Source organism: Arvicanthis niloticus, chromosome 2 (genome assembly GCF_011762505.2).
Source record: "Arvicanthis niloticus isolate mArvNil1 chromosome 2, mArvNil1.pat.X, whole genome shotgun sequence".
NCBI classification, from domain to species: domain Eukaryota; kingdom Metazoa; phylum Chordata; class Mammalia; order Rodentia; family Muridae; genus Arvicanthis; species Arvicanthis niloticus.
In genome coordinates this window covers 111,632,095-111,647,124 of record NC_047659.1, presented here as the reverse complement: position 1 = coordinate 111,647,124, position 15,030 = coordinate 111,632,095, and the positions used below count along the sequence as shown (strand labels likewise).

General features: G+C 36.3%; 1 protein-coding gene across 12 annotated transcripts in view; it reads right to left on the bottom strand.

The window, feature by feature from the left end:
* Positions 1 to 15,030, bottom strand: part of Macrod2 (mono-ADP ribosylhydrolase 2) — a 1,857,339-nt gene that overhangs the window by 795,201 nt on the left and 1,047,108 nt on the right. The gene's annotated exons all lie outside the window — the stretch shown is intronic.

Here is a 15,030-nt window from a genome sequence, read left to right as displayed (position 1 = left end):
AAACTAAATAAAGATTGGACATGACTACATAGAAACTTTTTTTAAAGTCTATATGACACCACCCATGAAGATGGATTGACTGAGGAAAAACAAGCTTACAATTAGAGGTCTGGGGGTGGTGAATCCCATAATATTTACCAATTTAATGTATATAAATCAGTGGGTTGAGTATATTTAGAATTATACAGCCATTCTACTAATTCTATATCATTTTTCACAGCTCAAAAAGCAAAAAAAAAAGGGCTCCTTTATAGTTCCCACCCTACTTTATCTTATGTCCTTCCCTGAGGCACTGGAAGCCACTATCCTAATCCATTATCTATGGGTAGATCAATTACACCTTTCTCTTGAAAGTAGAATAACCGTGTGTATGTGTGTGTTATCATATTCTATTGTAGAGATGGACACAATAGTTTTGTCTATTCATCCTCTCACATGCATTTTAGGCATTTCTACAATATATAGCACTATAGGATCATTTTAAATAATGCTACTCTGAAGATTAATATATAAGCTCTTATTTGTTTGTCTTCCAGTACTAAATATTGAACCTAGGGCCTCACACACATTATGGCAATGAAATTAACACTGCATCTACAATGCTGGCGAACAATGTTTTATATATATATATATATATATATATATATATATATATATATTAATTCACTTGCATATAGACATAGAAGAAACATTTATGACTGGTTAAATTAAACTTTTTGAGGTGCTCGCAGACTGTTTCTAAGCGTTTCTGACCATTTTGCAGCTTCCATACAATATTTAAGTGGCCAAAGTTTTCCACATTTTCCCCATCACTTGATATTCATTGGTTTGTTTAAGAGATAATGTTGTTAGACTCGTTTCAAAGATAAAGGGAAATGGTTTTACACAGTGTTTAATTAAGACAGTGAGTACTCAGATGCTAGTGTTTCTTTGGATGTCTTCCTTTTCTATAATGCTTCAGAGCAGTAGTTCTCAACCTATGGGTTGTGATGCCCATAGGGGTCACATATCAGATGTCCTGCATAGCAGATTTTTACATTATAAGTCACAACAGTAGCAAAATTACATTCATGAAGTAGCATTGAAGTAATTTTATGGTTGGGGTCACAACAATGTGAGGAACTGTATTAAAGGGTCACAGCATTAGGAAGGTTGAGAACCTCTGCTGTAGAACTATGTTATAGAAAGGCATGGAATAGTACTATAAAAACTTGGGTGTAGCTGGGCGCTGGTGACACACACTTTGATCCCAGGGCTCAGAAAGTAGAGGCAGATGGATGTCTGAATTTGAAGCCAGCCTGGTCTGCAGAGCAAGTTCCAGGATAGCCAGAGCTTCACAGAGAAACCCTGCCTTGAAAAGCTGAAACCAACCCAAAACAGCCAACCAACCAAACACAAAACAAAAATAACCTGAGGGTATAATGATTCAAGGAAAGAAAAAAAATGAGGACTTAACACACACCCACACACGCACACGCACATGCACACACACAGACTCTCTCTCTCTCTCTCTCTCTCTCTCTCTCTCTCACACACACACACACACACACACACGTACACCCACACACACACACACACACACACACACACACACACACTCATATCTGTGTCACTCTCCCCATTGTGTTTATCAAGAGAACACCAACGTCCTACAGAGTCCTACAGAGAAGCCCCCAAAGAGTTTGAGCTGAATTAACAGGGACAGTTTTGACACTGAGCAAAGACAACCACTACCAAAGTCATATTGGTTTGTTGCCTTTTGTCTGATATATGTAGCATAGTTCTAGCATGTAGCTCACTAAAACTAAACAACCTTTCTTCCAGTCATCAAATCTGGGATATTTTAGAACAGGCTTTGTCTATAAGTAACAAACCCATTTCTTCAAGCTGTTTCGTAATATGTTCCAAAAAACAACACTACATCTTTAAATGTGTGCATAGTATAGGTCCATAGAAAAATACTTATTTGAAACTTGGCATCATTTGAATACAATTTAAGCCAAATTTGTCAACATTGGAATTACTATCACACTAGGTTATATGAATAGAACAAAAAAATCACTGGTGTCTGGACCCCAAAATTAGGGTTTTTTTTCCTAACAGAAACAATGTCAGTGCATTTGGAATGCTCTAATAGCATCCTTGTGCTTGTCACAGGAAACAGACTGAATATATTTTTATTTAAAGCAATAGAAAAGAATTGATGCAAGATGTCAGAAATCTTACATGGTAACAAGATTTATAATCTGGAAGAAATCAACCATTAACCCCATGAGAAGGCCACTGAGATAGAATTTTGAGAAGGCCTTCCTCCTTCATTTGAATCAAAATAGCATAATGGGGAAAATAAATGGAGGCAAGAAATAAACCTGAAATGTTTGCTTCAGATCTTCCTCCTTTGAGTCTCATATGATCACTGTCATGGGGAAGGGTCAGAATGCATCCTTGAATGACTTACAGCAAGGCTAAGTGATTATGTTTTAAGGATGATGTCACAAGCATGCATTATTATGGAGAGTTCCACAGAGCTGAAATTTAAAATAGGATAAATATTTATGGTATTCAAATGTATGCAAGCAAACCAGCAGAATAATTAGAAATTTGGAAAATGTATGTTTGTTCATTTGCCCTTTTCCCCTGACAAGTGAGGATTTCAAAAAAATGCAGATGAAGAAATGTTTGCATAGTATGCCTTTACTGCTTATATCAAAATTAAAGGAAATTGTAATCACTTGTCATGTTTAAGGTATAGCAGACTTGATTAGGTAAAATCCTCAATGCCTAAGGTAATATAAGATTTACGGGGTTAAGGCTTTAAGAAGATAAAAGTGGTGAAAAATATCTTCTCTTGGAACACTATGCATTGTGTAGTTCTCTAGTGATGCTCACGTAGGTTGAAGGGAATATACAGGTTCTACTTACTTGGGCACACAAAACAGCTGGAGGTGGGGATGGGGAGGCAAGTAAACCAATTAATGCCTTGTGTCTCCAGACTCAAGTGAGGCCATTGAGAGCCTTCCTTATCCCTAGTATAAAACCCTTACACATGAAGTTGACACTCTTTCCTTAGTTGTCAGCTTTAGATGAGCTGTAGTGTACTACCTTTTTATTGCCTGGTTTTCCTTCTTTTAAAAATCAGAACCATGAACAAGGTAATCAATGGGCAGCAAATCCGTAAAAACTAAGAGAAAAGAGGCAGGGCATGCTCTGTGGCACGGGAGGAGAACTTGGCACGGATTATGACCTGTAAATCTCCATGAATATACATGATTAAAGTGGCAATAAATGGAGTTCACTAAATAAGCAAGTTTCATAAAATTGGAGGTAGAGAGTTCACAAAACAGTTCCTCTTCCTGAAAAGGCATAATCACAGGCTGTTAGTCCATTTACACTACCTCCATGCAGAGCCATTTCTTCTTCGTTCTTGCCAATTGGGCACTAAGTTCCATTTTTAGCTCATGCATTTGTGTGCATTTTACAACTTGCTGTTAGACTCCTGTAAATTAGACTATTAGGTACAAGGGCTCACACGCCCTTAAATGGCATAGTCAATATACAAGCAGTTAATGTCATTTCTATGAATCTTGAGTGGTCATGCCGAAAGCTGAACACTATTCTATCTGGTCAGCATCATTGTTGTGTTTTTGAATGGATGGGCACAGAAGTAGGTGCCAGCAAAAGAGAAACACTCGTCATCATTTGTTTCTGGGTCTGTGTGAAGCAGATTACTTTTTGATACTTCAGGTTAAACAGAAAAGTGTCTTTGTTAGAAACCTGAATGTGATTGTGCTTCATTTTGTAACTTTCCCTACCTTATCCAGCACTGCTTACAGGTTGATTTGCCTCAGCTATGTTTAGTGTCTCTAAAGATTATATGCACAAAACCTGCTTTCCATAGCTGGGAATACGGGATACATTTTAATAGAACAGAGAGAAGGGCTTCTGATCCCATAAATATACATGTATATACCCGTGTTATAATATACACATATGAACATATTGCTGTTGCAAATGAAAAATGAGCAGTGTTCTAATAATGATGATTGTGGCTGTTTTCTATTTGAATTAATGAATAGGACCAAACAAGAGTGAAAAATGCATATCTCATAACTTAACTCATTTGTCACTGACTAAAACTCTGTTTCGCTGAACACAATAGTAGTTTTCAGATACTAGGAGGCAATTTAGTTCCTTCTGATAGTTGTAACACTTTTCTTATAAAAATGACACAACTTTAAATGTAATCTGTTTCATTAGCATATTTGCATACTTTTGTGTCTAGATCATAACTAGAATAATAAATCAATCCACAAATTGCATCACTAGATGATTTCTATAATACAAAGGTTGTCACTATGGCACATTTCCTGCAGCTTATATGACAATGTAAATAGAATTGAGAAGAGATGTCCAGAAGCATATCACTGTATAGTAATCCCACAATGTAGGTACAATACACAAATTGCAATACAAAGGACAGAAAAATGAGGACCAGCAAGGTAAGAAATTATATGTGGTATTTAATGTAAATCATTAAACTGTAACTCTTATAGTTTAATATAGGTTATGTTTCAAAAGGAAGCTTGTAAAATTCTTGGCCCAACTGCTTGTAATACATAATTTAAGATACATCTATAATATTGAGTGTATTCCTGCACATTTTATTCTGGCAAATAAGCAAGACACCAAAACAAAGCAGGAAACCAAAAGTACACACTTTCCAGTATAGCTCTCTGAGCAAGACTTCCTCCTGTGCAATACGCTCATAAACAGCTCAGTGCTAACAAAAAAAAAAAAAATGTAGTCACCTTCAGCGTGCTAATCCTTGTCACTGGTTTTCTTAAAAGAAGCAAAGGATCTGCCTTACTATATATTTTTCTAGAACCATTCATTTCTTTAAAATTTTGTCCAAGAGACAAGCCTTGGATGTTTACATATGCTGGGTTCTGTTCAAGAAACCCATTTGTGCCCCAGTCTGGTGTGGTGGACGTTGTTATGCACTGCTCAGACCCTGCATTAAAGGACTCACTTCTCTAGCTGCCGAGAACGTTGTCAACAGGCAGTCCTCAGCTATCAGCTATTGGGCAAACTGAACTTAACTAAGGTAAGCTTCTTACTCCAAGGTTATTCACAGTCCTGAGTGTGATCTACAGCTAGTGACCTCAGTTCCGTGTCTTTTCTTGTCATGCCAAGCAAGGCCTCTCTTTCATCTGCCTTTTCCTACTTTGGTTCAATAAAAATATTTGAGTACTGCTTCTTAATTCATTCCCAAGTCTTTATGTCATACAGCGTCTGGGATGATTAGCCTGGTAGTGTATTTGGAGAAATGAAATCCTAGTACATTGGCTCATAAGAGATGGCGAGATGGCATTAGAGCATTCTGCCTGCTTGGGTTAAAATGAAGTTAATCCACAATTATAAATATGATACTACCCCACTTCCATAAGAAACCAAGAGAAGCAAGAGTTTTACCTTTTATACATCTTAAAGTTATGTGTATTTATCTAGATATAAGACAAAGAAAGCTAATTTTTGAAAGCTAAACCACTCTATAACACATTACTCATTAGAAACTGAATCTCTTTTTTGTTTTGTAACAACACTGAAATGTATATAAATGAGCCAAGAAAGAGAGAAGAGAGAGAGGGGCAGCGGAGAGAACACTCTCTTGTCAGAGAAAGAATTACTTTTATTTTCAATTTTTTTATTGGTTTTATTTGTTTTGCTTCCTTGGTCCCCCAGTTCAACAGTTTACAAATGTCTTAAAATCCACACATTGAAATTGCTCTCCTCCTCAAATAAATCCCAACATTTGTGAGGAAAACATGCACAATTTAAAGCCATTGCTTTTGCTCTAAACTATTAACCCTCAAGATGTATGCCGGAATGGCTCAGTTGTTCAAATGTAATGGCAGGCTTGGGACTCTGCAGTCCGTGTTTCGAATTGACTATTTTCTTGTGATACAGTGATCTAATAACTGCTGTTTGAGTCGGAGAAAATAAAGCCCTCAGAATAAAAGCTTGCATTGCAAACCTGTTTACTGTGTCTACACAAATTTCCCAGAAATATCCTCTCTTTGACAGCATGCTGGGCCAATTTTTTGTCTGGAAGACACTGTTGTAGAAACCACAAGTGATTTTCCTATGAATGTTCTCTGCTTTGATAAAAGAACTAAAAACAATGAAGTTGATAAATCCAATCAAATTGAGGCTTTTTGTGGTTTTTTATTATTTTAACTACTGTTTTGTTGGTCTTTGCTCCTAAATAAATACCGCAGAACACACAGTTGACTAAAAACTTTTCAACTATAGGTGAGATGAAGCAGAGTTTCAGGGTACTTGCACACTACGAGGTGATCATAATTCATTGTGGACTGCATTGAAATGTAAGACAATGTACAGAATGTTGAAATATAAGTCAATATAAGACAAAAGATGAAGAGAAGTTATAAGCTAGAAGAATTCCTTTAATAATGAAATATAGACTGGCCTGTCCAGGATTTACTGTCAATCTAACAGAATTTAAAGTCACCTGGGAAGAGGGAACTGAGAAGCTGTCAAGATTGGATTGGCCTGTTGCCATGATTGTGGGAGACTGTCTTGACTGATGATTAATGTGGGAAGACCCAGCCCACTGTGGGTGGCATAATCTCTAGGCAGGTGGGCTTGGGCTACATAGAAAGCTAGCCAAGCATTGACACTGAGGAGTACTTCTTCATGGTTTCTGCTTTTAGCTCCTATCCTGACTTCCCTCGGTGATAGGTTATGACATGGAATATAAATCAAACAAACCCTTTTCTTCTCTACATTGCATTGAGTCTTGGTATTTACTGTAGCAACATGAAAACTAGAAATTCTATTTATCAAATAAATTGCCTCCAATTTTGCCTTCTAGTTAAAGAAAGACCAAGACCCAAACTTGGCTGGCTTACTCTTTTGCACTTTCAATTATGAACCAGTGTTTTGTGCAGAGATATTGAGACAAAATCAAGTGGATTGACATAGTATTGTGGTACTATTTCTTTGCCACCATATATCACAAGCACATTTGCAAGGTCATGCATTCTTTAGGTTATATGTACATTAACGAATATCTTTCTTTCGTCTATATTACACTATTCTTCAACTGAAGAGGAATAGAATTAGGTGTCCTAGCTCAAGAATAAAAATCTTTGAGTAAACATCTTTTAGGTTTAGTATATTAAATACCACATTGCCCTATCCACAGCAGAGCTTAACTGAAACCGATGGTTCACAATTTTACTTATTATAAAAAACATTTTAGGAATCTCATTTGTTATACTGAAATTATTATAATTATAATATTAAAACTACTGTGAATGAGGCTGAAGGGGTCAGCATGCCAGCACATCTGCCCTGGACTCATTTGTCCAGTGCATGCCAGCAGCATCACTGAACCTCAGTTGTCCAGAATGGTTGCATGATAATACTGCCTGTTCCTATTGGCTGCTATTCCTTTCCTCTCTTGCTTTGCTCCTCCTCCATCAGCCTTTGCATCCTCCTCCAATCTTGTTAAGGCCTCCACAAGAAATTGCTCACACACAAACTGTTGCCTTAGGATTGATTTCCAGAACAAATTCAAACTAACACAGCATATAGTTGAGGAGTAATGTAAATTATAAACATAATGTGAAAGAGATATTAAAGGAAATGAATATTATAAAGTAATGTTTTCTGCATATGAGGATTCACATATGGCTACAGTAAAACATGGAAGAATGCAGTCAAGAGTTTGCTTCCCTATTTCATCCTGAGAAACATCTACAAAACTAGACTCCAATAGGTGTATCACACTGCTCAGGACTGGCACACATGGCCTGCACATTAGGAAGATAATTTTTTTTTTCAATTGTGAAAAATCTAAGAAACAGTTAAGTCCTACTCCTTAATTTCCATTGTAAATCACAATGTATTGGAGATTTTAAAAGGACCTTTATTTTGATGCATCTTGCTGTTAATATTTTTAATCACATGATAAGATAGTCAATCTTGATTGTCAATTTGACAGGACTTAGAAACACCATGGAGACAAATCTCTGGGCACGTACAGGAGACATTTTCTAGGTTAGATTAACTGAGGTGAACATTTAGAGAAAGACTCTAAATGTGAGTACAGTCATTGCATGGGCTCAGGTCTGGGACTGAATATGGCTAGCTACCTAAGTGTCATGCTGCCATGATCTATCTGTCACAGTGAACCCTACTCTCAAACTAGCAGCCCAACTGACTTTCCTTCCAAACCTTACTTAATGTCAGGGATTTTTGTTTCTGTTTTGTTTGTTTTGTTTTGTTTTGTTGGAGCAACATGTAGAGTAACTAGTCTAGACGACTGTTAGCAAAACATTAAGTCACTGTGTGGAGTCAGGGCCAGTTCACAATTTATACCTGTAAGTCAGCCCCCAAACACCAGTGACACTTTCCAGTTGTTGTCATGGTCAAGAACTAGCACCACAAATTACATGGTATAAATCAGTACTACTCTAATCAGACTCACAGTCATTTTGGCAAAAAGAAAAAAATTAAAACAAACAAAAAGAAACCAAAATAAATACACCGAGCAACAACAATACACAAACAAAACGAGCGAAGGCCAGCATGAAGAGCACAGCGGCCGTGCCTCAGGATGGAAACAGCCACAGCTTCAACTCTACCTGCTCTTTTGGTTGAGTAAAGATGCTGGGGGAATTTCCTTCTTCTAATTCATACATAAAATTGAAGAGGCAACATTTTCTTTTTCTTAATCATTTTCTGAGAATTTCATATGTGGGTACTATATTCCCACCATTCACTCTGCCCCCCAAATTCTCTACACTTTATAATTCAAGACTGGTTTAAGGGCTGACTAAAATGAAAAGCCTGGCATGAAGTCAGAGTTCAGGAATATTAACTATCATATTGCTCTATATTTTATCACTAAGTGACCAATTACTTCCTAATAATGCAAATAAGCATTTTTGTATCACCACCAGGAGAAAAGTTGTGAAGTACATAAACATATGGGATTGGGTATATCACTGTCTGTTTTTAGGGATAATATATTGTTGGGGGCCGACTTTTAGCAGAAATCGGCTATCAGCTTTGCAGCCATCTTGAGCCATATACCCAGACATGAGATTTGGATTACAATAGCCTACAACAGCTGAGCACACTCTGATAATCTTGGTTTAGATACCTTGAGATTAAAGGTGCGTGAGATTAAAGGTGTGTGAGATTAAAGGTGTGTGACTTAAGAGTATGACTTAGAAGTATAGAGATCAGAGTTAGAGACAAGACTTAAGGTCATGATTAAAGGTGTAACTTAGAGGCATGGCTTAGAAGTGAGACTATAAAAGACAGAACCAGACATCAGACTGAGATCAGACGAATCAGACACATCAGACATTAGGTAGAGTCTGCCCTCACCCTCGCTCTTGCTGAACCCTGACCCGCTGAACCCTGACCCGCAGACCGGAGCAGCAGCTTGGGCCGGAATACAGTGGCCGCCCAAAAGTGGGTTGGCCCGGGCCTCAACATTTTGCCTGGGCTGCAACATTATTTTGGCCACCCCAACGTGGGGCTAGTGTGGACCCCAACAATATATGTATATTTCTATAACATATGTACATATATTATTGCATGTTTTCCTCTTTCTCACCCCACTGCCTATGCTTAGATACTTGCCTTCCAAATAATAATGATAAACCAGTGAGTGTATTATCATCACCTGGTTTTTACTTTATACCAGATGAAGAAACCCTGTAAAAGGGAATGGTTAGGAAAGACAAAGTCTTCGTTCAGTCCTATTTCCCCACCTTGGCTAAACCAAAGAGAGACTCAGGCGGCTAGCTAGAGAAGTAGAGGCACAAATGAGATGATATACAGCTCACACTATTGTAAACCATAAAGTAAAGCTCAAATGGAAAAATGATTTTGTTCTTGTTATTTATTAATAGTGTCATTAGGCTCACTGCTGGGAGAAACGCAACTAGGAAAGATGTGAGACTGCATCAATCTTTATAAAGGAAGACGGTGGAGAAGCAAGCCAAGATGCTGCCTCAAAGAAAGTGAGAAGGAAGATCAAACATGTGACTCTACAAAATGGGTTCTTTGAGATGAAGGGCTGCCTGGGAAATGGCGACATCAAGTTAAGCTGAGGAACAGAGGTAAGGATTTAAAGGGCCAACTCCTTAATATTGTGAAAGTCTTCTTCAAGAGAGGGCTGCATTGATTGATGTGGCCTGTAATAGAAACTCAGATAATGAAATAAAACCAACATTTAAGAATTTCTGGCTGAGAACTCATTGCCATGGCAACCCTCTCAGAAGGGAACTTGTCTAAGAAAATAAGATTCACTTGACTACGCCTTAAAATGAAAACCTATACCAGAATGAGACCCATGCAGAATTCCAAAATCACTTATTACTGCCATGCCTAGAGGTCGCAGTGAAGATACAGAGCTGCCTTCTTTCTCATTAAAAGTTGTTGCTTCTCAGGATCTATGAGTCATGATGAGAACATTATCTTGTTTTGAGAGATCTCTATTGGCACTGGGTGGCTCTTAACAGTAAAAATATATCATACTTTTGCCACCTAATACATTATCTAGAAAATATCCATGAAAATTATAGTAATATATACCATTATAGTAAATAACAATTTTGTAGTCTGTCCATAACCACCTAAACTGTGTATTAATTATTAACTTCACTTGCTAAGAAAATAATCTTAGTCCAAGTAAAATCTGTCTTACATTTTGATTACTATCAACTCTCCAACAGAGCATCCATTTTTTTTTTTAATTACAAGCTTTCACGCAACAAATGTAAACTGGGTGCATAACATTTAATCATCAGAAGAGTTTTTGTGAGGCAATAATTCAGTGATAAATAAAAATTTTTCCTTTTAGTTGATGCTTAGAGGAGAACCCTTAGAGATGTTTTATCATAGCAAAGCTTAGACTCCTAAAAATGAATCTGATAGGAAGAGTTTGCTACAGAAGATTTCGGGAGATATTGAAATAGTAGCCAAGAAAGACTTGGAAAATCCAAAAATTATGTGTCTGCTCAAAGAAAAGAAAAAATCAACTAAGGCAACATAATGTTAGCGTTTAGAGACAACAGATACAACTGTCTTTTATTTAGCAGCCCTTGCCCAAATTGAATTTGTCCTCCTTTCCTTCACCACCAATACTCACCCCACTCACACCTGAATTTTCACCAAGATACGAATACACTGGGAAAGCTGTCAGCACCAAAATGCAGTCATGTCTATCTATCCTGTCCAAGAATGAATGAAGCCACGAGGGTTATTAAATCAGGATTCTGAGAGCCTGGCAGTGAATATCAAAGGGGACTACTAGACATTCTCAATGGAAGCAACCACAACGTTATTCAGAAACTACTCTGGAGCCATCTCAGCTGAATTGTAGCCATCACCCTGTTAAGAGTATTTTGGTGCAAAGATTATTCTCTCTAAGTATCTCATTTAATCTTCCTTATTTTGTCCTTAAAAATAGCCATATGTCTCAACTTCCTTGAATATGCTTACTACTTACCATGGACATTCTATTCCTAAAGAAAATTATTTTTTAGCGATTCTTTCTCTGAAAGTTATTTAGGTTGATAGCAACCTATACATGTATGATTTAAGCAGCGCAGAGTCAAAAGGATACTGCACAGATATAATTTTCTCAGGACAGAGTACTCATTCAAAATTCAAAGCAATTCAAGTGCTGGACTCTACTAGCTTGGTTATACAATTCTCAGGTGGCATGAGATATAGATTAATGTTATTTCAGGATCTATAATTTTCTATTATTTGCCCCTGCCTTCCCAAAGTTTTACAGAAAAATGAAACAAAAACTTGAACCCTTTGTGGTTCTCTTTAATCATTATGTCTGCTTCTAATGTTTTATTATTTTAAATTCTAATTATCCCCTTCATTGACCTTTATCTATATTAGAATCATTGCCCTCCAATTTGTTAACAAATCAATTTTCACATATTTGAATTTTGCCCAAGGCAAGTCCAAACTTTGAGAAATATAACAATATTATATTTGAACTTAGGTTGGAAGAATAAGATATTGGAGAAATTAGGTCTAGGATTCATGAACCACTGTACTTCTACATTTGTATTCATCATCATAAGATCAGGAAAATAATTATTATAAGCCTAAATTTAACTAATCCACAGTATTGATGAGGCTATAGTAGACAAATATTCACAGACAGAAAATAGTATATTAGATAGATCATTATATTACTATGTTTTACTTTTACTGTATAAAGCACATATAGGGTATACAGTTAGAAAAATCCATCTTAAAGAATGTGTAGAGAAGAAGAAAGAATAAGAATTTTCCACAAATTATGTTTTTATAGTGAATATTTTATCCATAATATAACCAATTACCTAAATCATCTAATTTCTAAATGCTTATTTGGTGTTATAACATTACTCTCTGTTTTGTTTAATGACTGTCACTATTTCAAACAACTACAACCTAAGCTACACTTGTTTTCACTATTTTAAATAGTCTGTTAGAAAGATCTCTTTAAGTTCTCTCAAAGTTTTCCTTTCTCAGTCTTAGCTGTTCTATAATTTTATCACTTTCTAATTTATTTTACCCAAATAAAGTCATTCGACATCAAAATATTAAGAACAAATATCTGCAGATTTTAAAGTATATTGCCACAGACAGATGATGTCACAATCCTGTAGCTTGTTTCCAGATATAAGGGGCCATTGAATTGCGACTGTTATCTCTTCCCTGTAAAACTCATGGGGCTGTTTCAGGGATCAGTTAGTGACTTCTCTAGTAAATAAATATGATCAAGTTGAGTTTAATGTCCATCTTAATAACAATGCTACTTCTAACAGCAATATAGACTCATATATTGTGGTAAACCTACTATGTTCAGAATTATAAAGCACATAACTGCCACATTCACCTGCTTACAAATATTCCATTTCCCTGTAAATAATCACAATTTGGTGACATCAGTGTAAGGATTTATTTAGTGGAGGTCAGGAACAAGATCTACCATATAAAGTAAACAGCCCCATTGTCTCTTTCCAGGAGATATGGAAAGAAAAAGGAAGGAAGGGAAGGAAGGATCAAAGGATAGAGAGTAAGCAAAGCAGACTACATTAAAGGATAAAGAACAAACACTTGATAGCATTTCCAGTTCACTAGCCAAGAACAAGTCTAATTAAGTTGAGCATTTCACTTCAGTATCAACAGATATTTTCTCTCTTCATTTTTTATTTACCAATATTCATATACATTTAATTCAGCATTGTCTGCTAATTTTATTCAAGTCAGGTGGTTAGAACTTCAAAGTCATTATCAAAAATACAAAGGTAGACTTAATCCCAACCTGAAGATGACCAGACCCGAACATTGTCTGAACACTTCTTAGCTTGTACTTCTTAGTCCTTTTCTTGCACATATTGATTTAAGGTGATCATACCTAAAGATCATTTATTTCCTCTGTTAAAATGATGAATGCTGCTACTGAATAGTTGATATAGATGTCTTGTCACTGTTTCCTTTTGAAAACATTATCATTAGCAATACTTAGAAATTTACTAGCACCTTCTTTTCAGATATTAAAATTATATATATATATATATATATATATATATATATATATATTCCAAGGTGTAAACTTATATGAGTGCCAACTTTATAGGCACTTTAGCCCCTTGCTTATAAAATCAACTAGTCATGTTGACATTTTTTTTTTTACTTTTCCCAAATACATATTTGCTTTGATTTTCCTTTAGAGACCAAAGTCACCACAGGCTTCATACTTTTATCCACTCTCTGAATTTCAGCTTTGTCTTCTAAGAAGAGCATCTTGGAGCTTTAAGAACAGCCCAGTGGGTAAAGTGTTGCAAAAGCATGAAGACCTGAGTTAAGATCCCCAGCAACCATTCATGAACAAAGCTGAGTGTGGATCTGGGTCTGTGTCCCAGTTAATTTCAACTGTGAACTTGATATAACCTCGAGTTACCTAGGATGAGAGTCTCAGTTGAGAGATTTTATGATCAAATTGGTCCATGAGCATGTCAGTGGGGGACTGTCTTTATTGCAATTTGAAATAAGAAGACAAACTGCTGTACATGGCATGACTCCCTGCTTCTGGGGCTGTATAAAAAATCTAGTTAACCATAAGCCTGTGAGTGAACTACCAACAGTAGTAGTACACTATGGTTTCTGCCTCATGTTCCTGTTTGAGTCTCTATTCCCACTTCTATTATTGATGCATTTGTAGTTCAAAAACCTTCTTTCTCTACTAAGGAGCTTTTGTTTAGAATGCCTTATCACAGCAACAGAAAGAAAACTGGAACAGACTATGACCCTAGTACTGGGGAGGACCCCAGGTACTCTCTTGTTAACCAATATAGCCAATCTAAGTAAGAGGCCTTCTCTCTTAAAATAAGAGGAACACATCCTAGTGTTGACCTATGGCCACTACATCATAGTCATGGATGGAGATACCTGCATGCATATCACACACACACACACACACACACACACACACACACACACACACACACAATTGTGGAGTTTAAGGTCCTTATTAATTTGTAAACAGAGGTTTTTTTAAATCAATAGATTGAACAAATTATATTCATATTCAAATTAATTAATATTATGCAAACATTATAAGGTATTATAAGATATAATTGGCTTGTAAAATACTTCCTTATTTCAACTGAACTTTCCATGGTACACTGAAAATGGCTCTTTGTAATCCATGGTAACAAGTATAGCAATAACCTGTATAGCAATAATGCCGGTAAAGTCTAATATTCCCCTTGCAAACCTCACTCCACTCATCTGAATTCCCAAGCAATGGTGAGGTCTAGTCAGCCAGCTCAGGACTCAAAAAAAAAAAAAAAATTAACTTTTTGCCCACCCTACACCTTCAGCAAGGTTATAATCTCTGTGGATTAAAAAACAAAATAAAACAAAACTCACATTCTAGGCAAACTAACTTATTCTAGAGATTGACTTGCT